The sequence below is a fragment of the Taudactylus pleione genome, unplaced genomic scaffold (assembly GCF_031769625.1).
Source record: "Taudactylus pleione unplaced genomic scaffold, aTauple2 ptg003137l, whole genome shotgun sequence".
In the NCBI taxonomy this organism is placed as follows: domain Eukaryota; kingdom Metazoa; phylum Chordata; class Amphibia; order Anura; family Myobatrachidae; genus Taudactylus; species Taudactylus pleione.
In genome coordinates this window covers 6764410-6791119 of record NW_028287496.1, presented here as the reverse complement: position 1 = coordinate 6791119, position 26710 = coordinate 6764410, and positions in this window count along the sequence as shown.

Genomic DNA, 26710 nt, shown 5'->3' with positions numbered 1-26710 from the left:
CAGGGTGCTGTACTGTGCGGTGAATGCTGTGATCAGGGTTCTGTACTGTGCGGTGAATGCTGTGATCAGGGTGCTGTACTGTGTGGTGAATGCTGTGATCAAGGTGCTGTACTGTGCGATGAATGCTGTGATCAGGGTACTGTACTGTGCGGTGAATTCTGTGATCAGAGTGCTGTACTGTGCGGTGAATGCTGTGATCAGAGTGCTGTTCTGTGCGGTGAATGCTGTGATCAGAGTGCTGTACTGTGTGGTGAATGCTGTGATCAGGGTTCTGTACTGTGTGGTGAATGCTGTGATCATGGTGCTGTACTGTGTGGTGAATGCTGTGATCAGGGTGCTGTACTGTGCTGTGAATGCTGTGATCAGAGTGCTGTACTGTGCGGTGAATGCTGTGATCAGAGTGCTGTACTGTGCGGTGAATGCTGTGATCATGGTGCTGTTCTGTGCGGTGAATGCTGTGATCAGAGTGCTGTACTGTGCGGTGAATGCTGTGATCAGAGTGCTGTACTGTGCGGTGAATGCTGTGATCAGAGTGCTGTACTGTGCGGTGAATGCTGTGATCAGGGTGCTGTTCTGTGATCAGAGTGCTGTACTGTGCGGTGAATGCTGTGATCAGGGTTCTGTACTGTGCGGTGAATGCTGTGATCAGGGTGCTGTACTTGTGGTGAATGCTGTGATCAGGGTGCTGTACTGTTCGGTGAATGCTGTGATCAGGGTGCTGTACTGTGCGGTGAATGCTGTGATCAGGGTGCTGTACTGTGATCAGAGTGCTGTACTGTGCAGTGAATGCTGTGATCAGGGTGCTGTACTGTGATCAGGGTTCTGTACTGTGCGGTCAATGCTGTGATCAGGGTGCTGTACTTTGTGGTGAATGCTGTGATCAGGGTGCTGTACTGTTCGGTGAATGCTGTGATCAGGGTGCTGTACTGTGCGGTGAATGCTGTGATCAGGGTGCTGTACTGTGCGGTGAATGCTGTGATCAGAGTGCTGTACTGTGCGGTGAATGCTGTGATCAGGGTGCTGTACTGTGCGGTGAATGCTGTGATCAGAGTGCTGTACTTTGCGGTGAATGCTGTGATCAGGGTGCTGTACTGTGATCAGGGTGCTGTACTGTGATCAGAGTGCTGTACTGTGCGGTGAATGCTGTGATCAGGGTACTGTACTGTGATCAGGGTTCTGTACTGTGCGGTGAATGCTGTGATCAGGGTTCTGTACTGAGCAGTGAATGCTGTGATCAGGGTTCTGTACTGTGCGGTGAATGCTGTGATCAGAGTGCTGTACTGTGCGGTGAATGCTATGATCAGGGTGCTGTACTGTGATCAGGGTTCTGTACTGTGCGGTGAATGCTGTGATCAGGTTGCTGTACTTTGTGGTGAATGCTGTGATCAGGGTACTGTACTGTTCGGTGAATGCTGTGATCAGGGTGCTGTACTGTGCTGTGAATGCTGTGATCAGAGTGCTCTACTGTTCGGTGAATGCTGTGATCAGTGTGCTGTACTGTGCGGTGAATGCTGTGATCAGGGTGCTGTAGTGTGCGGTGAATGCTGTGATCAGAGTGCTGTACTGTGCGGTGAATGCTGTGATCAGGGTGCTGTACTGTGCGGTGAATGCTGTGATCAGAGTGCTGTACTTTGCGGTGAATGCTGTGATCATGGTGCTCTACTGTGATCAGGGTGCTGTACTGTCATCAGGGTTCTGTACTGTGCGGTGAATGCTGTGATCAGAGTGCTGTACTTTGCGGTGAATGCTGTGATCAGGGTGCTGTACTGTGATCAGGGTGCTGTACTGTTCGGTGAATGCTGTGATCAGGGTGCTGTACTGTGCGGTGAATGCTGTGATTAGGGTGCTGTACTGTGATCAGAGTGCTGTACTGTTCGGTGAATGCTGTGATCAGGGTGCTGTACTGTGATCAGGGTTCTGTACTGTGCGGTGAATGCTGTGATCAGAGTGCTGTACTTTGTGGTGAATGCTGTGATCAGGGTGCTGTACTGTTCGGTGAATGCTGTGATCAGGGTGCTGTACTGTGCGGTGAATGCTGTGATCAGAGTGCTGTACTGTTCGGTGAATGCTGTGATCAGGGTCCTGTACTGTGCGGTGAATGCTGTGATCAGAGTGCTGTACTGTGCGGTGAATGCTGTGATCAGGGTGCTGTACTGTGCGGTGAATGCTGTGATCAGAGTGCTGTACTGTGCGGTGAATGCTGTGTTCAGGGTGCTGTACTGTGCGTTGAATGCTGTGATCAGGGTGCTGTACTGTGCGGTGAATGCTGTGATCAGGGTTCTGTACTGTGCGGTGAATGCTGTGATCAGGGTGCTGTACTGTGCGGTGAATGCTGTGATCAAGGTGCTGTACTGTGCGGTGAATGCTGTGATCAGGGTGCTGTACTGTGCGGTGAATGCTGTGATCAGAGTGCTGTACTCTGCGGTGAATGCTGTGATCAGAGTGCTGTTCTGTGCGGTGAATGCTGTGATCAGAGTGCTGTACTGTGTGGTGAATGCTGTGATCAGGGTTCTGTACTGTGTGGTGAATGCTGTGATCATGGTGCTGTACTGTGTGGTGAATGCTGTGATCAGGGTGCTGTACTGTGCTGTGAATGCTGTGATCAGAGTGCTGTACTGTGCGGTGAATGCTGTGATCAGAGTGCTGTACTGTGCGGTGAATGCTGTGATCATGGTGCTGTTCTGTGCGGTGAATGCTGTGATCAGAGTGCTGTACTGTTCGGTGAATGCTGTGATCAGAGTGCTGTACTGTGCGGTGAATGCTGTGATCAGAGTGCTGTACTGTGCGGTGAATGCTGTGATCAGGGTGCTGTACTGTGATCAGAGTGCTGTACTGTGCGGTGAATGCTGTGATCAGGGTTCTGTACTGTGCGGTGAATGCTGTGATCAGGGTGCTGTACTTTGTGGTGAATGCTGTGATCAGGGTGCTGTACTGTTCGGTGAATGCTGTGATCAGGGTGCTGTACTGTGCGGTGAATGCTGTGATCAGGGTGCTGTACTGTGATCAGAGTGCTGTACTGTGCAGTGAATGCTGTGATCAGGGTGCTGTACTGTGATCAGGGTTCTGTACTGTGCGGTGAATGCTGTGATCAAGGTGCTGTACTTTGTGGTGAATGCTGTGATCAGGGTGCTGTACTGTTCGGTGAATGCTGTGATCAGGGTGCTGTACTGTGCGGTGAATGCTGTGATCAGGGTGCTGTACTGTGCGGTGAATGCTGTGATTAGAGTGCTGTACTGTGCGGTGAATGCTGTGATCAGGGTGCTGTACTGTGCGGTGAATGCTGTGATCAGAGTGCTGTACTTTGCGGTGAATGCTGTGATCAGGGTGCTGTACTGTGATCAGGGTGCTGTACTGTGATCAGAGTGCTGTACTGTGCGGTGAATGCTGTGTTCAGGGTACTGTACTGTGATCAGGGTTCTGTACTGTGCGGTGAATGCTGTGATCAGGGTTCTGTACTGAGCAGTGAATGCTGTGATCAGGGTTCTGTACTGTGCGGTGAATGCTGTGATCAGAGTGCTGTACTGTGCGGTGAATGCTGTGATCAGGGTGCTGTACTGTGATCAGGGTTCTGTACTGTGCGGTGAATGCTGTGATCAGGTTGCTGTACTTTGTGGTGAATGCTGTGATCAGGGTACTGTACTGTTCAGTGAATGCTGTGATCAGGGTGCTGTACTGTGCTGTGAATGCTGTGATCAGAGTGCTGTACTGTTCGGTGAATGCTGTGATCAGGGTGCTGTACTGTGCGGTGAATGCTGTGATCAGGGTGCTGTAGTGTGCGGTGAATGCTGTGATCAGAGTGCTGTACTGTGCGGTGAATGCTGTGATCAGGGTGCTGTACTGTGCGGTGAATGCTGTGATCAGAGCGCTGTACTTTGCGGTGAATGCTGTGATCAGGGTGCTCTACTGTGATCAGGGTGCTGTACTGTCATCAGGGTTCTGTACTGTGTGGTGAATGCTGTGATCAGAGTGCTGTACTTTGCGGTGAATGCTGTGATCAGGGTGCTGTACTGTGATCAGGGTGCTGTACTGTTCGGTGAATGCTGTGATCAGGGTGCTGTACTGTGCGGTGAATGCTCTGATCAGAGTGCTGTACTGTGCGGTGAATGCTGTGATCAGAGTGCTGTACTTTGCGGTGAATGCTGTGATCAGGGTGCTGTACTGTGATCAGGGTGCTGTACTGTGATCAGAGCGCTGTACTGTGCGGTGAATGCTGTGATCAGGGTGCTGTACTGTGATCACGGTTCTGTACTGTGCGGTGAATGCTGTGATCAGGGTGCTGTACTTTGTGGTGAATGCTGTGATCAGGGTGCTGTATTGTTAGGTGAATGCTGTGATCAGGGTGCTGTACTGTGATCAGGGTGCTGTACTGTTCGGTGAATGCTGTGATCAGGGTGCTGTACTGTGCGGTGAATGCTCTGATCAGAGTGCTGTACTGTGCGGTGAATGCTGTGATCAGAGTGCTGTACTTTGCGGTGAATGCTGTGATCAGGGTGCTGTACTGTGATCAGGGTGCTGTACTGTGATCAGAGCGCTGTACTGTGCGGTGAATGCTGTGATCAGGGTGCTGTACTGTGATCACGGTTCTGTACTGTGCGGTGAATGCTGTGATCAGGGTGCTGTACTTTGTGGTGAATGCTGTGATCAGAGTGCTGTACTGTTCGGTGAATGCTGTGATCAGGGTGCTGTACTGTGCGGTGAATGCTGTGATCAGGGTGCTGTACTGTGCGGTGAATGCTGTGATCAGAGTGCTGTACTGTGCGGTGAATACTGTGATCAGGGTGCTGTACTGTGCGGTGAATGCTGTGATCAGAGTGCTGTACTTTGCGGTGAATGCTGTGATCAGGGTGCTGTACTGTGCGGTGAAAGCTGTGATCAGGGTGCTGTACTGTGCGGTGAATGCTGTGATCAGTGTGCTGTGCTGTGCTGTGAATGCTGTGACCAGGGTGCTGTACTGTGCGGTGAATGCTGTGGTCAGGGTGCTGTTTTGTGCAGTGAATGCTGTGATCAGGGTATTGTACTGTGCGGTGAATGCTGTGATCAGGGTGCTGTACTGTGTGGTGAATGCTGTGATCAGGGTTCTGTACTGTGCGGTGAATGCTGTGATCAGGGTGCTGTACTGTGTGGTGAATGCTGTGATCATGGTGCTGTACTGTACGGTGAATGCTGTGATCAGGGTGCTGTACTGTGCAGATGAATGCTGTGATCAGGGTTCTGTACTGTGGGGTGAATGCTGTGATCATGGTGCTGTACTGTGGGTTGAATGCTGTGATCAGGGTGCTTTACTGTGCGGTGAATGCTGTGATCATGGTGCTGTTCTGTGCGGTGAATGCTGTGATCAGAGTGCTGTACTGTGCGGTGAATGCTGTGATCAGAGTGCTGTACTGTGCGGTGAATGCTGTGATCAGGGTGCTGTACTGTGATCAGAGTGCTGTACTGTTCGGTGAAACTCTGTGATCAGGGTGCTGTACTGTGATCAGGGTTCTGTACTGTGCAGTGAATGCTGTGATCAGAGTGCTGTACTTTGTGGTGAATGCTGTGATCAGGGTGCTGTACTGTTCGGTGAATGCTGTGATCAGGGTGCTGTACTGTGCGGTGAATGCTGTGATCAGGGTGCTGTACTTTGTGGTGAATGCTGTGATCAGGGTGCTGTACTGTTCGGTGAATGCTGTGATCAGGGTGCTGTACTGTGCGGTGAATGCTGTGATCAGGGTGCTGTACTGTGATCAGAGTGCTGTACTGTGCAGTGAATGCTGTGATCAGGGTGCTGTACTGTGATCAGGGTTCTGTACTGTGCGGTCAATGCTGTGATCAGGGTGCTGTACTTTGTGGTGAATGCTGTGATCAGGGTGCTGTACTGTTCGGTGAATGCTGTGATCAGGGTGCTGTACTGTGCGGTGAATGCTGTGATCAGGGTGCTGTACTGTGCGGTGAATGCTGTGATCAGAGTGCTGTACTGTGCGGTGAATGCTGTGATCAGGGTGATGTACTGTGCGGTGAATGCTGTGATCAGAGTGCTGTACTTTGCGGTGAATGCTGTGATCAGGGTGCTGTACTGTGATCAGGGTGCTGTACTGTGATCAGAGTGCTGTACTGTGCGGTGAATGCTGTGATCAGGGTACTGTACTGTGATCAGGGTTCTGTACTGTGCGGTGAATGCTGTGATCAGGGTTCTGTACTGAGCAGTGAATGCTGTGATCAGGGTTCTGTACTGTGCGGTGAATGCTGTGATCAGAGTGCTGTACTGTGCGGTGAATGCTGTGATCAGGGTGCTGTACTGTGATCAGGGTTCTGTACTGTGCGGTGAATGCTGTGATCAGGTTGCTGTACTTTGTGGTGAATGCTGTGATCAGGGTACTGTACTGTTCGGTGAATGCTGTGATCAGGGTGCTGTACTGTGCTGTGAATGCTGTGATCAGAGTGCTGTACTGTTCGGTGAATGCTGTGATCAGGGTGCTGTACTGTGCGGTGAATGCTGTGATCAGGGTGCTGTAGTGTGCGGTGAATGCTGTGATCAGAGTGCTGTACTGTGCGGTGAATGCTGTGATCAGGGTGCTGTACTGTGCGGTGAATGCTGTGATCAGAGTGCTGTACTTTGCGGTGAATGCTGTGATCATGGTGCTCTACTGTGATCAGGGTGCTGTACTGTCATCAGGGTTCTGTACTGTGCGGTGAATGCTGTGATCAGAGTGCTGTACTTTGCGGTGAATGCTGTGATCAGGGTGCTGTACTGTGATCAGGGTGCTGTACTGTTCGGTGAATGCTGTGATCAGGGTGCTGTACTGTGCGGTGAATGCTGTGATTAGGGTGCTGTACTGTGATCAGAGTGCTGTACTGTTCGGTGAATGCTGTGATCAGGGTGCTGTACTGTGATCAGGGTTCTGTACTGTGCGGTGAATGCTGTGATCAGAGTGCTGTACTTTGTGGTGAATGCTGTGATCAGGGTGCTGTACTGTTCGGTGAATGCTGTGATCAGGGTGCTGTACTGTGCGGTGAATGCTGTGATCAGAGTGCTGTACTGTTCGGTGAATGCTGTGATCAGGGTCCTGTACTGTGCGGTGAATGCTGTGATCAGAGTGCTGTACTGTGCGGTGAATGCTGTGATCAGGGTGCTGTACTGTGCGGTGAATGCTGTGATCAGAGTGCTGTACTGTGCGGTGAATGCTGTGTTCAGGGTGCTGTACTGTGCGTTGAATGCTGTGATCAGGGTGCTGTACTGTGCGGTGAATGCTGTGATCAGGGTTCTGTACTGTGCGGTGAATGCTGTGATCAGGGTGCTGTACTGTGCGGTGAATGCTGTGATCAAGGTGCTGTACTGTGCGGTGAATGCTGTGATCAGGGTGCTGTACTGTGCGGTGAATGCTGTGATCAGAGTGCTGTACTGTGCGGTGAATGCTGTGATCAGAGTGCTGTTCTGTGCGGTGAATGCTGTGATCAGAGTGCTGTACTGTGTGGTGAATGCTGTGATCAGGGTTCTGTACTGTGTGGTGAATGCTGTGATCATGGTGCTGTACTGTGTGGTGAATGCTGTGATCAGGGTGCTGTACTGTGCTGTGAATGCTGTGATCAGAGTGCTGTACTGTGCGGTGAATGCTGTGATCAGAGTGCTGTACTGTGCGGTGAATGCTGTGATCATGGTGCTGTTCTGTGCGGTGAATGCTGTGATCAGAGTGCTGTACTGTGCGGTGAATGCTGTGATCAGAGTGCTGTACTGTGCAGTGAATGCTGTGATCAGAGTGCTGTACTGTGCGGTGAATGCTGTGATCAGGGTGCTGTACTGTGATCAGAGTGCTGTACTGTGCGGTGAATGCTGTGATCAGGGTTCTGTACTGTGCGGTGAATGCTGTGATCAGGGTGCTGTACTTTGTGGTGAATGCTGTGATCAGGGTGCTGTACTGTTCGGTGAATGCTGTGATCAGGGTGCTGTACTGTGCGGTGAATGCTGTGATCAGGGTGCTGTACTGTGATCAGAGTGCTGTACTGTGCAGTGAATGCTGTGATCAGGGTGCTGTACTGTGATCAGGGTTCTGTACTGTGCGGTGAATGCTGTGATCAGGGTGCTGTACTTTGTGGTGAATGCTGTGATCAGGGTGCTGTACTGTTCGGTGAATGCTGTGATCAGGGTGCTGTACTGTGCGGTGAATGCTGTGATCAGGGTGCTGTACTGTGCGGTGAATGCTGTGATTAGAGTGCTGTACTGTGCGGTGAATGCTGTGATCAGGGTGCTGTACTGTGCGGTGAATGCTCTGATCAGAGTGCTGTACTGTGCGGTGAATGCTGTGATCAGAGTGCTGTACTTTGCGGTGAATGCTGTGATCAGGGTGCTGTACTGTGATCAGGGTGCTGTACTGTGATCAGAGCGCTGTACTGTGCGGTGAATGCTGTGATCAGGGTGCTGTACTGTGATCACGGTTCTGTACTGTGCGGTGAATGCTGTGATCAGGGTGCTGTACTTTGTGGTGAATGCTGTGATCAGGGTGCTGTATTGTTAGGTGAATGCTGTGATCAGGGTGCTGTACTGTGATCAGGGTGCTGTACTGTTCGGTGAATGCTGTGATCAGGGTGCTGTACTGTGCGGTGAATGCTCTGATCAGAGTGCTGTACTGTGCGGTGAATGCTGTGATCAGAGTGCTGTACTTTGCGGTGAATGCTGTGATCAGGGTGCTGTACTGTGATCAGGGTGCTGTACTGTGATCAGAGCGCTGTACTGTGCGGTGAATGCTGTGATCAGGGTGCTGTACTGTGATCACGGTTCTGTACTGTGCGGTGAATGCTGTGATCAGGGTGCTGTACTTTGTGGTGAATGCTGTGATCAGAGTGCTGTACTGTTCGGTGAATGCTGTGATCAGGGTGCTGTACTGTGCGGTGAATGCTGTGATCAGGGTGCTGTACTGTGCGGTGAATGCTGTGATCAGAGTGCTGTACTGTGCGGTGAATACTGTGATCAGGGTGCTGTACTGTGCGGTGAATGCTGTGATCAGAGTGCTGTACTTTGCGGTGAATGCTGTGATCAGGGTGCTGTACTGTGCGGTGAAAGCTGTGATCAGGGTGCTGTACTGTGCGGTGAATGCTGTGATCAGTGTGCTGTGCTGTGCTGTGAATGCTGTGACCAGGGTGCTGTACTGTGCGGTGAATGCTGTGGTCAGGGTGCTGTTTTGTGCAGTGAATGCTGTGATCAGGGTATTGTACTGTGCGGTGAATGCTGTGATCAGGGTGCTGTACTGTGTGGTGAATGCTGTGATCAGGGTTCTGTACTGTGCGGTGAATGCTGTGATCAGGGTGCTGTACTGTGTGGTGAATGCTGTGATCATGGTGCTGTACTGTACGGTGAATGCTGTGATCAGGGTGCTGTACTGTGCAGATGAATGCTGTGATCAGGGTTCTGTACTGTGGGGTGAATGCTGTGATCATGGTGCTGTACTGTGGGTTGAATGCTGTGATCAGGGTGCTTTACTGTGCGGTGAATGCTGTGATCATGGTGCTGTTCTGTGCGGTGAATGCTGTGATCAGAGTGCTGTACTGTGCGGTGAATGCTGTGATCAGAGTGCTGTACTGTGCGGTGAATGCTGTGATCAGGGTGCTGTACTGTGATCAGAGTGCTGTACTGTTCGGTGAAACTCTGTGATCAGGGTGCTGTACTGTGATCAGGGTTCTGTACTGTGCAGTGAATGCTGTGATCAGAGTGCTGTACTTTGTGGTGAATGCTGTGATCAGGGTGCTGTACTGTTCGGTGAATGCTGTGATCAGGGTGCTGTACTGTGCGGTGAATGCTGTGATCAGGGTGCTGTACTTTGTGGTGAATGCTGTGATCAGGGTGCTGTACTGTTCGGTGAATGCTGTGATCAGGGTGCTGTACTGTGCGGTGAATGCTGTGATCAGGGTGCTGTACTGTGATCAGAGTGCTGTACTGTGCAGTGAATGCTGTGATCAGGGTGCTGTACTGTGATCAGGGTTCTGTACTGTGCGGTCAATGCTGTGATCAGGGTGCTGTACTTTGTGGTGAATGCTGTGATCAGGGTGCTGTACTGTTCGGTGAATGCTGTGATCAGGGTGCTGTACTGTGCGGTGAATGCTGTGATCAGGGTGCTGTACTGTGCGGTGAATGCTGTGATCAGAGTGCTGTACTGTGCGGTGAATGCTGTGATCAGGGTGATGTACTGTGCGGTGAATGCTGTGATCAGAGTGCTGTACTTTGCGGTGAATGCTGTGATCAGGGTGCTGTACTGTGATCAGGGTGCTGTACTGTGATCAGAGTGCTGTACTGTGCGGTGAATGCTGTGATCAGGGTACTGTACTGTGATCAGGGTTCTGTACTGTGCGGTGAATGCTGTGATCAGGGTTCTGTACTGAGCAGTGAATGCTGTGATCAGGGTTCTGTACTGTGCGGTGAATGCTGTGATCAGAGTGCTGTACTGTGCGGTGAATGCTGTGATCAGGGTGCTGTACTGTGATCAGGGTTCTGTACTGTGCGGTGAATGCTGTGATCAGGTTGCTGTACTTTGTGGTGAATGCTGTGATCAGGGTACTGTACTGTTCGGTGAATGCTGTGATCAGGGTGCTGTACTGTGCTGTGAATGCTGTGATCAGAGTGCTGTACTGTTCGGTGAATGCTGTGATCAGGGTGCTGTACTGTGCGGTGAATGCTGTGATCAGGGTGCTGTAGTGTGCGGTGAATGCTGTGATCAGAGTGCTGTACTGTGCGGTGAATGCTGTGATCAGGGTGCTGTACTGTGCGGTGAATGCTGTGATCAGAGTGCTGTACTTTGCGGTGAATGCTGTGATCATGGTGCTCTACTGTGATCAGGGTGCTGTACTGTCATCAGGGTTCTGTACTGTGCGGTGAATGCTGTGATCAGAGTGCTGTACTTTGCGGTGAATGCTGTGATCAGGGTGCTGTACTGTGATCAGGGTGCTGTACTGTTCGGTGAATGCTGTGATCAGGGTGCTGTACTGTGCGGTGAATGCTGTGATTAGGGTGCTGTACTGTGATCAGAGTGCTGTACTGTTCGGTGAATGCTGTGATCAGGGTGCTGTACTGTGATCAGGGTTCTGTACTGTGCGGTGAATGCTGTGATCAGAGTGCTGTACTTTGTGGTGAATGCTGTGATCAGGGTGCTGTACTGTTCGGTGAATGCTGTGATCAGGGTGCTGTACTGTGCGGTGAATGCTGTGATCAGAGTGCTGTACTGTTCGGTGAATGCTGTGATCAGGGTCCTGTACTGTGCGGTGAATGCTGTGATCAGAGTGCTGTACTGTGCGGTGAATGCTGTGATCAGGGTGCTGTACTGTGCGGTGAATGCTGTGATCAGAGTGCTGTACTGTGCGGTGAATGCTGTGTTCAGGGTGCTGTACTGTGCGTTGAATGCTGTGATCAGGGTGCTGTACTGTGCGGTGAATGCTGTGATCAGGGTTCTGTACTGTGCGGTGAATGCTGTGATCAGGGTGCTGTACTGTGCGGTGAATGCTGTGATCAAGGTGCTGTACTGTGCGGTGAATGCTGTGATCAGGGTGCTGTACTGTGCGGTGAATGCTGTGATCAGAGTGCTGTACTGTGCGGTGAATGCTGTGATCAGAGTGCTGTTCTGTGCGGTGAATGCTGTGATCAGAGTGCTGTACTGTGTGGTGAATGCTGTGATCAGGGTTCTGTACTGTGTGGTGAATGCTGTGATCATGGTGCTGTACTGTGTGGTGAATGCTGTGATCAGGGTGCTGTACTGTGCTGTGAATGCTGTGATCAGAGTGCTGTACTGTGCGGTGAATGCTGTGATCAGAGTGCTGTACTGTGCGGTGAATGCTGTGATCATGGTGCTGTTCTGTGCGGTGAATGCTGTGATCAGAGTGCTGTACTGTGCGGTGAATGCTGTGATCAGAGTGCTGTACTGTGCAGTGAATGCTGTGATCAGAGTGCTGTACTGTGCGGTGAATGCTGTGATCAGGGTGCTGTACTGTGATCAGAGTGCTGTACTGTGCGGTGAATGCTGTGATCAGGGTTCTGTACTGTGCGGTGAATGCTGTGATCAGGGTGCTGTACTTTGTGGTGAATGCTGTGATCAGGGTGCTGTACTGTTCGGTGAATGCTGTGATCAGGGTGCTGTACTGTGCGGTGAATGCTGTGATCAGGGTGCTGTACTGTGATCAGAGTGCTGTACTGTGCAGTGAATGCTGTGATCAGGGTGCTGTACTGTGATCAGGGTTCTGTACTGTGCGGTGAATGCTGTGATCAGGGTGCTGTACTTTGTGGTGAATGCTGTGATCAGGGTGCTGTACTGTTCGGTGAATGCTGTGATCAGGGTGCTGTACTGTGCGGTGAATGCTGTGATCAGGGTGCTGTACTGTGCGGTGAATGCTGTGATTAGAGTGCTGTACTGTGCGGTGAATGCTGTGATCAGGGTGCTGTACTGTGCGGTGAATGCTGTGATCAGAGTGCTGTACTTTGCGGTGAATGCTGTGATCAGGGTGCTGTACTGTGATCAGGGTGCTGTACTGTGATCAGAGTGCTGTACTGTGCGGTGAATGCTGTGTTCAGGGTACTGTACTGTGATCAGGGTTCTGTACTGTGCGGTGAATGCTGTGATCAGGGTTCTGTACTGAGCAGTGAATGCTGTGATCAGGGTTCTGTACTGTGCGGTGAATGCTGTGATCAGAGTGCTGTACTGTGCGGTGAATGCTGTGATCAGGGTGCTGTACTGTGATCAGGGTTCTGTACTGTGCGGTGAATGCTGTGATCAGGTTGCTGTACTTTGTGGTGAATGCTGTGATCAGGGTACTGTACTGTTCGGTGAATGCTGTGATCAGGGTGCTGTACTGTGCTGTGAATGCTGTGATCAGAGTGCTGTACTGTTCGGTGAATGCTGTGATCAGGGTGCTGTACTGTGCGGTGAATGCTGTGATCAGGGTGCTGTAGTGTGCGGTGAATGCTGTGATCAGAGTGCTGTACTGTGCGGTGAATGCTGTGAACAGGGTGCTGTACTGTGCGGTGAATGCTGTGATCAGAGCGCTGTACTTTGCGGTGAATGCTGTGATCAGGGTGCTCTACTGTGATCAGGGTGCTGTACTGTCATCAGGGTTCTGTACTGTGCGGTGAATGCTGTGATCAGAGTGCTGTACTTTGCGGTGAATGCTGTGCTCAGGGTGCTGTACTGTGATCAGGGTGCTGTACTGTTCGGTGAATGCTGTGATCAGGGTGCTGTACTGTGCGGTGAATGCTCTGATCAGAGTGCTGTACTGTGCGGTGAATGCTGTGATCAGAGTGCTGTACTTTGCGGTGAATGCTGTGATCAGGGTGCTGTACTGTGATCAGGGTGCTGTACTGTGATCAGAGCGCTGTACTGTGCGGTGAATGCTGTGATCAGGGTGCTGTACTGTGATCACGGTTCTGTACTGTGCGGTGAATGCTGTGATCAAGGTGCTGTACTTTGTGGTGAATGCTGTGATCAGGGTGCTGTATTGTTAGGTGAATGCTGTGATCAGGGTGCTGTACTGTGCGGTGAATGCTGTGATCAGAGTGCTGTACTGTTCGGTGAATGCTGTGATCAGGGTGCTGTACTGTGCGGTGAATGCTGTGATCAGGGTGCTGTACTGTGCGGTGAATGCTGTGATCAGAGTGCTGTACTGTGCGGTGAATACTGTGATCAGGGTGCTGTACTGTGCGGTGAATGCTGTGATCAGAGTGCTGTACTTTGCGGTGAATGCTGTGATCAGGGTGCTGTACTGTGCGGTGAAAGCTGTGATCAGGGTGCTGTACTGTGCGGTGAATGCTGTGATCAGTGTGCTGTGCTGTGCTGTGAATGCTGTGACCAGGGTGCTGTACTGTGCGGTGAATGCTGTGGTCAGGGTGCTGTTTTGTGCAGTGAATGCTGTGATCAGGGTATTGTACTGTGCGGTGAATGCTGTGATCAGGGTGCTGTACTGTGTGGTGAATGCTGTGATCAGGGTTCTGTACTGTGCGGTGAATGCTGTGATCAGGGTGCTGTACTGTGTGGTGAATGCTGTGATCATGGTGCTGTACTGTACGGTGAATGCTGTGATCAGGGTGCTGTACTGTGCAGATGAATGCTGTGATCAGGGTTCTGTACTGTGGGGTGAATGCTGTGATCATGGTGCTGTACTGTGGGTTGAATGCTGTGATCAGGGTGCTGTACTGTGCGGTGAATGCTGTGATCATGGTGCTGTTCTGTGCGGTGAATGCTGTGATCAGAGTGCTGTACTGTGCGGTGAATGCTGTGATCAGAGTGCTGTACTGTGCGGTGAATGCTGTGATCAGGGTGCTGTACTGTGATCAGAGTGCTGTACTGTTCGGTGAAACTCTGTGATCAGGGTGCTGTACTGTGATCAGGGTTCTGTACTGTGCAGTGAATGCTGTGATCAGAGTGCTGTACTTTGTGGTGAATGCTGTGATCAGGGTGCTGTACTGTTCGGTGAATGCTGTGATCAGGGTGCTGTACTGTGCGGTGAATGCTGTGATCAGAGTGCTGTACTGTTCGGTGAATGCTGTGATCATGGTCCTGTACTGTGCGGTGAATGCTGTGATCAGGGTGCTGTACTGTGGGGTGAATGCTGTGATCAGAGTGCTGTACTGTGCGGTGAATGCTGTGATCAGGGTGCTGTACTGTGCGGTGAATGCTGTGATCAGAGTGCTGTACTTTGCGGTGAATGCTGTGATCATGGTGCTCTACTGTGATCAGGGTGCTGTACTGTCATCAGGGTTCTGTACTGTGCGGTGAATGCTGTGATCAGAGTGCTGTACTTTGCGGTGAATGCTGTGATCAGGGTGCTGTACTGTGATCAGGGTGCTGTACTGTTCGGTGAATGCTGTGATCAGGGTGCTGTACTGTGCGGTGAATGCTGTGATTAGGGTGCTGTACTGTGATCAGAGTGCTGTACTGTTCGGTGAATGCTGTGATCAGGGTGCTGTACTGTGATCAGGGTTCTGTACTGTGCGGTGAATGCTGTGATCAGAGTGCTGTACTTTGTGGTGAATGCTGTGATCAGGGTGCTGTACTGTTCGGTCAATGCTGTGATCAGGGTGCTGTACTGTGCGGTGAATGCTGTGATCAGAGTGCTGTACTGTTCGGTGAATGCTGTGATCAGGGTCCTGTACTGTGCGGTGAATGCTGTGATCAGAGTGCTGTACTGTGCGGTGAATGCTGTGATCAGGGTGCTGTACTGTGCGGTGAATGCTGTGATCAGAGTGCTGTACTGTGCGGTGAATGCTGTGTTCAGGGTGCTGTACTGTGCGTTGAATGCTGTGATCAGGGTGCTGTACTGTGCGGTGAATGCTGTGATCAGGGTTCTGTACTGTGCGGTGAATGCTGTGATCAGGGTGCTGTACTGTGCGGTGAATGCTGTGATCAAGGTGCTGTACTGTGCGGTGAATGCTGTGATCAGGGTGCTGTACTGTGCGGTGAATGCTGTGATCAGAGTGCTGTACTGTGCGGTGAATGCTGTGATCAGAGTGCTGTTCTGTGCGGTGAATGCTGTGATCAGAGTGCTGTACTGTGTGGTGAATGCTGTGATCAGGGTTCTGTACTGTGTGGTGAATGCTGTGATCATGGTGCTGTACTGTGTGGTGAATGCTGTGATCAGGGTGCTGTACTGTGCTGTGAATGCTGTGATCAGAGTGCTGTACTGTGCGGTGAATGCTGTGATCAGAGTGCTGTACTGTGCGGTGAATGCTGTGATCATGGTGCTGTTCTGTGCGGTGAATGCTGTGATCAGAGTGCTGTACTGTGCGGTGAATGCTGTGATCAGAGTGCTGTACTGTGCGGTGAATGCTGTGATCAGAGTGCTGTACTGTGCGGTGAATGCTGTGATCAGGGTGCTGTACTGTGATCAGAGTGCTGTACTGTGCGGTGAATGCTGTGATCAGGGTTCTGTACTGTGCGGTGAATGCTGTGATCAGGGTGCTGTACTTTGTGGTGAATGCTGTGATCAGGGTGCTGTACTGTTCGGTGAATGCTGTGATCAGGGTGCTGTACTGTGCGGTGAATGCTGTGATCAGGGTGCTGTACTGTGATCAGAGTGCTGTACTGTGCAGTGAATGCTGTGATCAGGGTGCTGTACTGTGATCAGGGTTCTGTACTGTGCGGTGAATGCTGTGATCAGGGTGCTGTACTTTGTGGTGAATGCTGTGATCAGGGTGCTGTACTGTTCGGTGAATGCTGTGATCAGGGTGCTGTACTGTGCGGTGAATGCTGTGATCAGGGTGCTGTACTGTGCGGTGAATGCTGTGATTAGAGTGCTGTACTGTGCGGTGAATGCTGTGATCAGGGTGCTGTACTGTGCGGTGAATGCTGTGATCAGAGTGCTGTACTTTGCGGTGAATGCTGTGATCAGGGTGCTGTACTGTGATCAGGGTGCTGTACTGTGATCAGAGTGCTGTACTGTGCGGTGAATGCTGTGTTCAGGGTACTGTACTGTGATCAGGGTTCTGTACTGTGCGGTGAATGCTGTGATCAGGGTTCTGTACTGAGCAGTGAATGCTGTGATCAGGGTTCTGTACTGTGCGGTGAATGCTGTGATCAGAGTGCTGTACTGTGCGGTGAATGCTGTGATCAGGGTGCTGTACTGTGATCAGGGTTCTGTACTGTGCGGTGAATGCTGTGATCAGGTTGCTGTACTTTGTGGTGAATGCTGTGATCAGGGTACTGTACTGTTCGGTGAATGCTGTGATCAGGGTGCTGTACTGTGCTGTGAATGCTGTGATCAGAGTGCTGTACTGTTCGGTGAATGCTGTGATCAGGGTGCTGTACTGTGCGGTGAATGCTGTGATCAGGGTGCTGTAGTGTGCGGTGAATGCTGTGATCAGAGTGCTGTACTGTGCGGTGAATGCTGTGAACAGGGTGCTGTACTGTGCGGTGAATGCTGTGATCAGAGCGCTGTACTTTGCGGTGAATGCTGTGATCAGGGTGCTCTACTGTGATCAGGGTGCTGTACTGTCATCAGGGTTCTGTACTGTGCGGTGAATGCTGTGATCAGAGTGCTGTACTTTGCGGTGAATGCTGTGCTCAGGGTGCTGTACTGTGATCAGGGTGCTGTACTGTTCGGTGAATGCTGTGATCAGGGTGCTGTACTGTGCGGTGAATGCTCTGATCAGAGTGCTGTACTGTGCGGTGAATGCTGTGATCAGAGTGCTGTACTTTGCGGTGAATGCTGTGATCAGGGTGCTGTACTGTGATCAGGGTGCTGTACTGTGATCAGAGCGCTGTACTGTGCGGTGAATGCTGTGATCAGGGTGCTGTACTGTGATCACGGTTCTGTACTGTGCGGTGAATGCTGTGATCAAGGTGCTGTACTTTGTGGTGAATGCTGTGATCAGGGTGCTGTATTGTTAGGTGAATGCTGTGATCAGGGTGCTGTACTGTGCGGTGAATGCTGTGATCAGAGTGCTGTACTGTTCGGTGAATGCTGTGATCAGGGTGCTGTACTGTGCGGTGAATGCTGTGATCAGGGTGCTGTACTGTGCGGTGAATGCTGTGATCAGAGTGCTGTACTGTGCGGTGAATACTGTGATCAGGGTGCTGTACTGTGCGGTGAATGCTGTGATCAGAGTGCTGTACTTTGCGGTGAATGCTGTGATCAGGGTGCTGTACTGTGCGGTGAAAGCTGTGATCAGGGTGCTGTACTGTGCGGTGAATGCTGTGATCAGTGTGCTGTGCTGTGAATGCTGTGACCAGGGTGCTGTACTGTGCGGTGAATGCTGTGGTCAGGGTGCTGTTTTGTGCAGTGAATGCTGTGATCAGGGTATTGTACTGTGCGGTGAATGCTGTGATCAGGGTGCTGTACTGTGTGGTGAATGCTGTGATCAGGGTTCTGTACTGTGCGGTGAATGCTGTGATCAGGGTGCTGTACTGTGTGGTGAATGCTGTGATCATGGTGCTGTACTGTACGGTGAATGCTGTGATCAGGGTGCTGTACTGTGCAGATGAATGCTGTGATCAGGGTTCTGTACTGTGGGGTGAATGCTGTGATCATGGTGCTGTACTGTGGGTTGAATGCTGTGATCAGGGTGCTGTACTGTGCGGTGAATGCTGTGATCATGGTGCTGTTCTGTGCGGTGAATGCTGTGATCAGAGTGCTGTACTGTGCGGTGAATGCTGTGATCAGAGTGCTGTACTGTGCGGTGAATGCTGTGATCAGGGTGCTGTACTGTGATCAGAGTGCTGTACTGTTCGGTGAAACTCTGTGATCAGGGTGCTGTACTGTGATCAGGGTTCTGTACTGTGCAGTGAATGCTGTGATCAGAGTGCTGTACTTTGTGGTGAATGCTGTGATCAGGGTGCTGTACTGTTCGGTGAATGCTGTGATCAGGGTGCTGTACTGTGCGGTGAATGCTGTGATCAGAGTGCTGTACTGTTCGGTGAATGCTGTGATCATGGTCCTGTACTGTGCGGTGAATGCTGTGATCAGGGTGCTGTACTGTGGGGTGAATGCTGTGATCAGAGTGCTGTACTGTGCGGTGAATGCTGTGATCAGGGTGCTGTACTGTGCGGTGAATGCTGTGATCAGGGTGCTGTACTGTGGGGTGATTGCTGTGATCAGAGTGCTGTACTGTGCGGTGAATGCTGTGATCAGGGTGCTGTACTGTGCGGTGAATGCTGTGATCAGAGTGCTGTACTGTGCGGTGAATGCTGTGATCAGGGTGCTGTACTGTGCGTTGAATGCTGTGATCAGGGTGCTGTACTGTGCGGTGAATGCTGTGATCAGGGTTCTGTACTGTGCGGTGAATGCTGTGATCAGGGTGCTGTACTGTGCGGTGAATGCTGTGATCACGGTGCTGTACTGTGCGGTGAATGCTGTGATCAGGGTGCTGTACTGTGCTGTGAATGCTGTGATCAGAGTGCTGTACTGTGCGGTGAATGCTGTGATCAGAGTGCTGTACTGTGCGGTGAATGCTGTGATCAGAGTGCTGTACTGTGCGGTGAATGCTGTGATCAGGGTGCTGTACTGTGATCAGAGTGCTGTACTGTGCGGTGAATGCTGTGATCAGGGTTCTGTACTGTGCGGTGAATGCTGTGATCAGGGTGCTGTACTTTGTGGTGAATGCTGTGATCAGGGTGCTGTACTGTTCGGTGAATGCTGTGATCAGGGTGCTGTACTGTGCGGTGAATGCTGTGATCAGAGTGCTGTACTGTGCGGTAAATGCTGTGATCAGGGTGCTGTACTGTGATCAGAGTGCTGCACTGTGCAGTGAATGCTGTGATCAGGGTGCTGTACTGTGATCAGGGTTCTGTACTGTGCGGTGAATGCTGTGATCAGGGTGCTGTACTTTGTGGTGAATGCTGTGATCAGGGTGCTGTACTGTGCGGTGAATGCTGTGATCAGGGTGCTGTACTGTGCGGTGAATGCTGTGATCAGAGTGCTGTACTGTTCGGTGAATGCTGTGATCAGGGTCCTGTACTGTGCGGTGAATGCTGTGATCAGGGTGCTGTACTGTGGGGTGAATGCTGTGATCAGAGTGCTGTACTGTGCGGTGAATGCTGTGATCAGGGTGCTGTACTGTGCGGTGAATGCTGTGATCAGGGTGCTGTACTGTGGGGTGAATGCTGTGATCAGAGTGCTGTACTGTGCGGTGAATGCTGTGATCAGGGTGCTGTACTGTGCGGTGAATGCTGTGATCAGAGTGCTGTACTGTGCGGTGAATGCTGTGATCAGGGTGCTGTACTGTGCGTTGAATGCTGTGATCAGGGTGCTGTACTGTGCGGTGAATGCTGTGATCAGGGTTCTGTACTGTGCGGTGAATGCTGTGATCAGGGTGCTGTACTGTGCGGTGAATGCTGTGATCACGGTGCTGTACTGTGCGGTGAATGCTGTGATCAGGGTGCTGTACTGTGCTGTGAATGCTGTGATCAGAGTGCTGTACTGTGCGGTGAATGCTGTGATCAGAGTGCTGTACTGTGCGGTGAATGCTGTGATCAGAGTGCTGTACTGTGCGGTGAATGCTGTGATCAGGGTGCTGTACTGTGATCAGAGTGCTGTACTGTGCGGTGAATGCTGTGATCAGGGTTCTGTACTGTGCGGTGAATGCTGTGATCAGGGTGCTGTACTTTGTGGTGAATGCTGTGATCAGGGTGCTGTACTGTTCGGTGAATGCTGTGATCAGGGTGCTGTACTGTGCGGTGAATGCTGTGATCAGAGTGCTGTACTGTGCAGTGAATGCTGTGATCAGGGTGCTGTACTGTGATCAGAGTGCTGCACTCTGCAGTGAATGCTGTGATCAGGCTGCTGTACTGTGATCAGGGTTCTGTACTGTGCAGTGAATGCTGTGATCAGGGTGCTGTACTTTGTGGTGAATGCTGTGATCAGGGTGCTGTACTGTGCGGTGAATGCTGTGATCAGGGTGCTGTACTGTGGGGTGAATGCTGTGATCAGAGTGCTTTACTGTGCGGTGAATGCTGTGATCAGGGTGCTGTACTGTGCGGTGAATGCTGTGATCAGAGTGCTGTACTGTGCGGTGAATGCTGTGATCAGAGTGCTGTACTGTGCGTTGAATGCTGTGATCAGGGTGCTGTACTGTGCGGTGAATGCTGTGATCAGGGTTCTGTACTGTGCGGTGAATGCTGTGATCAGGGTGCTGTACTGTGCGGTGAATGCTGTGATCACGGTGCTGTACTGTGCGGTGAATGCTGTGATCAGGGTGCTGTACTGTGCTGTGAATGCTGTGATCAGATTGCTGTACTGTGCGGTGAATGCTGTGATCAGAGTGCTGTACTGTGCGGTGAATGCTGTGATCAGAGTGCTGTACTGTGCGGTGAATGCTGTGATCAGGGTGCTGTACTGTGATCAGAGTGCTGTACTGTGCGGTGAATGCTGTGATCAGGGTTCTGTACTGTGCGGTGAATGCTGTGATCAGGGTGCTGTACATTGTGGTGAATGCTGTGATCAGGGTGCTGTACTGTTCGGTGAATGCTGTGATCAGGGTGCTGTACTGTGCGGTGAATGCTGTGATCAGAGTGCTGTACTGTGCAGTAAATGCTGTGATCAGGGTGCTGTACTGTGATCAGAGTGCTGCACTGTGCAGTGAATGCTGTGATCAGGGTGCTGTACTGTGATCAGGTTTCTGTACTGTGCGGTGAATGCTGTGATCAGGGTGCTGTACTTTGTGGTGAATGCTGTGATCAGGGTGCTGTACTGTGCGGTGAATGCTGTGATCAGGGTGCTGTACTGTGCGGTGAATGCTGTGATCACGGTGCTGTACTGTGCGGTGAATGCTGTGATCAGGGTGCTGTACTGTGCTGTGAATGCTGTGATCAGAGTGCTGTACTGTGCGGTGAATGCTGTGATCAAAGTGCTGTACTGTGCGGTGAATGCTGTGATCAGAGTGCTGTACTGTACGGTGAATGCTGTGATCAGGGTGCTGTACTGTGATCAGAGTGCTGTACTGTGCGGTGAATGCTGTGATGAGGGTTCTGTACTGTGCGGTGAATGCTGTGATCAGGGTGCTGTACTTTGTGGTGAATGCTGTGATCAGGGTGCTGTACTGTTCGGTGAATGCTGTGATCAGGGTGCTGTACTGTGCGGTGAATGCTGTGATCAGAGTGCTGTACTGTGCGGTGAATGCTGTGATCAGGGTGCTGTACTGTGATCAGAGTGCTGCACTCTGCAGTGAATGCTGTGATCAGGCTGCTGTACTGTGATCAGGGTTCTGTACTGTGCAGTGAATGCTGTGATCAGGGTGCTGTACTTTGTGGTGAATGCTGTGATCAGGGTGCTGTACTGTGCGGTGAATGCTGTGATCAGGGTGCTGTACTGTGGGGTGAATGCTGTGATCAGAGTGCTTTACTGTGCGGTGAATGCTGTGATCAGGGTGCTGTACTGTGCGGTGAATGCTGTGATGAGTGCTGTACTTTGCGGTGAATGCTGTGATCAGGGTGCTGTACTGTGATCAGGGTGCTGTACTGTGATCAGAGTGCTGTACTGTGCGGTGAAAGCTGTGATCAGGGTGCTGTACTGTGATCAGGGTTCTGTACTGTGCGGTGAATGCTGTGATCAGGGTTCTATACTGTGCGGTGAATGCTGTGATCAGGGTTCTGTACTGTGCGGTGAATGCTGTGATCAGAGTGTTGTACTGTGCGGTGAATGCTGTGATCAGGGTGCTGTACTGTGATCAGGGTTCTGTACTGTGCGGTGAATGCTGTGATCAGGGTGCTGTACTTTGTGGTGAATGCTGTGATCAGGGTGCTGTACTGTTCGGTGAATGCTGTGAACAGGGTGCTGTACTGTGCTGTGAATGCTGTGATCAGAGTGCTGTACTGTTCGGTGAATGCTGTGATCAGGGTGCTGTACTGTGCGGTGAATGCTGTGATCAGGGTGCTGTACTGTGCGGTGAATGCTGTGATCAGAGTGCTGTACTGTGCGGTGAATGCTGTGATCAGGGTGCTGTAATGTGCGGTGAATGCTGTGATCAGAGTGCGGTACATTGCGGTGAATGCTGTGATCAGGGTGCTCTACTGTGATCAGGGTGCTGTACTGTCATCAGGGTTCTGTACTGTGCAGTGAATGCTGTGATCAGAGTGCTGTACTTTGCGGTGAATGCTGTGATCAGGGTGCTGTACTGTGATCAGGGTGCTGTACTGTTCGGTGAATGCTGTGATCAGGGTGCTGTACTGTGCGGTGAAAGCTGTGATCAGAGTGCTGTACTGTGCGGTGAATGCTGTGATCGGGGTGCTGTACTGTACGGTGAATGCTGTGATCAGAGTGCTGTACTTTGCGGTGAATGCTGTGATCAGGGTGCTATACTGTGATCAGGGTGCTGTACTGTGATCAGAGTGCTGTACTGTGCGGTGAATGCTGTGATCAGGGTGCTGTACTGTGATCAGGGTTCTGTACTGTGCGGTGAATGCTGTGATCAGGGTGCTGTACTGTGCTGTGAATGCTGTGATCAGAGTGCTGTACTGTGCGGTGAATGCTGTGATCAGAGTGCTGTTCTGTGCGGTGAATGCTGTGATCAGAGTGCTGTACTGTGTGGTGAATGCTGTGATCAGAGTGCTGTACTGTGCGGTGAATGCTGTGATCATGGTGCTGTTCTGTGCGGTGAATGCTGTGATCAGGGTGCTGTACTGTGATCAGAGTGCTGTACTGTGCAGTAAATGCTGTGATCAGGGTGCTGTACTGTGATCAGGGTTCTGTACTGTGCGGTGAATGCTGTGATCAGGGTGCTGTACTTTGTGGTGAATGCTGTGATCAGGGTGCTGTACTGTTCGGTGAATGCTGTGATCAGGGTGCTGTACTGTGCGGTGAATGCTGTGATCAGGGTGCTGTACTGTGCGGTGAATGCTGTGATCAGAGTGCTGTACTGTGCGGTGAATGCTGTGATCAGGGTGCTGTACTGTGCGGTGAATGCTGTGATCAGAGTGCTGTACTTTGCGGTGAATGCTGTGATCAGGGTGCTGTACTGTGATCAGGGTGCTGTACTGTGATCAGAGTGCTGTACTGTTCGGTGAATGCTGTGATCAGGGTACTGTACTGTGATCAGGGTTCTGTACTGTGCGGTGAATGCTGTGATCAGGGTTCTGTACTGAGCAGTGAATGCTGTGATCAGGGTTCTGTACTGTTCGGTGAATGCTGTGATCAGAGTGCTGTACTGTGCGGTGAATGCTGTGATCAGGGTGCTGTACTGTGATCAGGGTTCTGTACTGTGCGGTGAATGCTGTGATCAGGTTGCTGTACTTTGTGGTGAATGCTGTGATCAGGGTGCTGTACTGTTCGGAGAATGCAGTGATCAGGGTGCTGTACTGTGCTGTGAATGCTGTGATCAGAGTGCTGTACTGTTCGGTGAATGCTGTGATCAGGATGCTGTACTGTGCGGTGAATGCTGTGATCAGGGTGCTGTAGTGTGCGGTGAATGCTGTGATCAGAGTGCTGTACTGTGCGGTGAATGCTGTGATCAGGGTGCTGTACTGTGCGGTGAATGCTGTGATCAGAGTGCTGTACTTTGCGGTGAATGCTGTGATCAGGGTGCTCTACTGTGATCAGGGTGCTGTACTGTCATCAGGGTTCTGTACTGTGCGGTGAATGCTGTGATCAGAGTGCTGTACTTTGCGGTGAATGCTGTGATCAGGGTGCTGTACTGTGATCAGGGTGCTGTACTGTTCGGTGAATGCTGTGATCAGGGTGCTGTACTGTGCGGTGAATGCTGTGATCAGAGTGCTGTACTGTGCGGTGAATGCTGTGATCAGAGTGCTGTACTTTGCGGTGAATGCTGTGATCAGGGTGCTGTACTGTGATCAGGGTGCTGTACTGTGATCAGAGCGCTGTACTGTGCGGTGAATGCTGTGATCAGGGTGCTGTACTGTGATCAGGGTTCTGTACTGTGTGGTGAATGCTGTGATCAGGGTTCTGTACTGTGCGGTGAATGCTGTGATCAGGGTGCTGTACTGTGCGGTGAATGCTGTGATCATGGTGCTGTACTGTGTAGTGAATGCTGTGATCAGGGCGCTGTACTGTGCGGTGAATGCTGTGATCAGGGTTCTGTACTGTGTGGTGAATGCTGTGATGAGGGTGCTGTACTGTGCTGTGAATGCTGTGATCAGGGTGCTGTACTGTGCGGTGAATGCTGTGATCATGGTGCTGTTCTGTGCAGTGAATGCTGTGATCAGAGTGCTGTACTGTGCAGTGAATGCTGTGATCAGAGAGCTGTACTGTGCGGTGAATGCTGTGATCAGGGTGCTGTACTGTGATCAGAGTGCTGTATTGTGCGGTGAATGCTGTGATCAGGGTGCTGTACTGTGATCAGGGTTCTGTACTGTGCGGTGAATGCTGTGATCAGGGTGCTGTTCTGTGCAATGAATGCTGTGATCATGGTGCTGTACTGTGCAGTGAATGCTGTGATCATGGTGCTGTACTTTGTGGTGAATGCTGTGATCAGCATCTGTACTGTGAGGTGAATGCTGTGATTAGGGTGCTGTACTGTGCGGTGAATGCTGTGATTAGGGTGCTGTACTGTGCGGTGAATGCTGTGATCAGGGTAATGTACTGTGCGGTGAATGCTGTGATCAGAGTGCGGTACTGTGCGGTGAATGCTGTGATCAGAGTGCTGTACTGTGTCGAGAATGCTGTGATCAGAGTGCTGTACTGTGATCAGGGTTCTGTACTGTGATCAGAGTACTGTACTGTGATCAGGGTGCTGTACTGTGCGGTGAATGCTGTGATCAGGGTGCTGTACTGTGCAGTGAATGCTGTGATCAGGGTGCTGTAATGTGCGGTGAATGCTGTGATCAGAGTGCTGTACTGTGCCGTGAATGCTGTGATCAGAGTGCTGTTCTGTGAGGTGAATGCTGTGATCAGGGTGCTGTACTGTTTGGTGAATGCTGTGATCAGGGTGATGTACTGTGCGGTGAATGCTGTGATCAGGGTGCTGTACTGTGCAGTGAATGCTGTGATCAGAGTGCTGTACTGTGCGGTGAATGCTGTGATCAGGGTGCTGTACTGTGCGGTGAATGCTGTGATCAGAGTGCTGTACTTTGCGGTGAATGCTGTGATCAGGGGGCTGTACTGTGATCAGGGTGCTGTACTGTGATCAGAGTGCTGTACTGTGCGGTGAATGCTGTGATCAGGGTGCTGTATTGTGATCAGGGTTCTGTACTGTGCGGTGAATGCTGTGATCAGGGTTCTGTACTGTGCGGTAAATGCTGTGATCAGGGTTCTGTACTGTGCGGTGAATGCTGTGATCAGGGTGCTGTACTGTGCGGTGAATGCTGTGATCAGGGTGCTGTACTGTGCGGTGAATGCTGTGATCAGAGTGCTGTACTGTACGGTGAATGCTGTGATCAGGGTCCTGTACTGTGCGGTGAATGCTGTGATCAGGGTGCTGTACTGTGGGGTGAATGCTGTGATCAGAATGCTGTACTGTGCAGTGAATGCTGTGATCAGGGTGCTGTACTGTGCGGTGAATGCTGTGATCAGAGTGCTGTACTGTGCGGTGAATGCTGTGATCAGGGTGCTGTACTGTGCGTTGAATGCTGTGATCAGGGTGCTGTACTGTGCTGTGAATGCTGTGATCAGAGTGCTGTACTATGCGGTGAATGCTGTGATCAGAGTGCTGTACTGTGCGGTGAATGCTGTGATCAGAGTGCTGTACTGTGCGGTGAATGCTGTGATCAGGGTGCTGTACTGTGATCAGAGTGCTGTACTGTGCGGTGAATGCTGTGATCAGGGTTCTGTACTGTGCGGTGAATGCTGTGATCAGGGTGCTGTACTTTGTGGTGAATGCTGTGATCAGGGTGCTGTACTGTGCGGTGAATGCTGTGATCAGAGTGCTGTACTTTGCGGTGAATGCTGTGATCAGGGTGCTCTACTGTGATCAGGGTGCTGTACTGTCATCAGGGTTCTGTACTGTGCGGTGAATGCTGTGATCAGAGTGCTGTACTTTGCGGTGAATGCTGTGATCAGGGTGCTGTACTGTGATCAGGGTGCTGTACTGTTCGGTGAATGCTGTGATCAGGGTGCTGTACTGTGCGGTGAATGCTGTGATCAGAGTGCTGTACTGTGCGGTGAATGCTGTGATCAGAGTGCTGTACTTTGCGGTGAATGCTGTGATCAGGGTGCTGTACTGTGATCAGGGTGCTGTACTGTGATCAGAGCGCTGTACTGTGCGGTGAATGCTGTGATCAGGGTGCTGTACTGTGATCAGGGTTCTGTACTGTGTGGTGAATGCTGTGATCAGGGTTCTGTACTGTGCGGTGAATGCTGTGATCAGGGTGCTGTACTGTGCGGT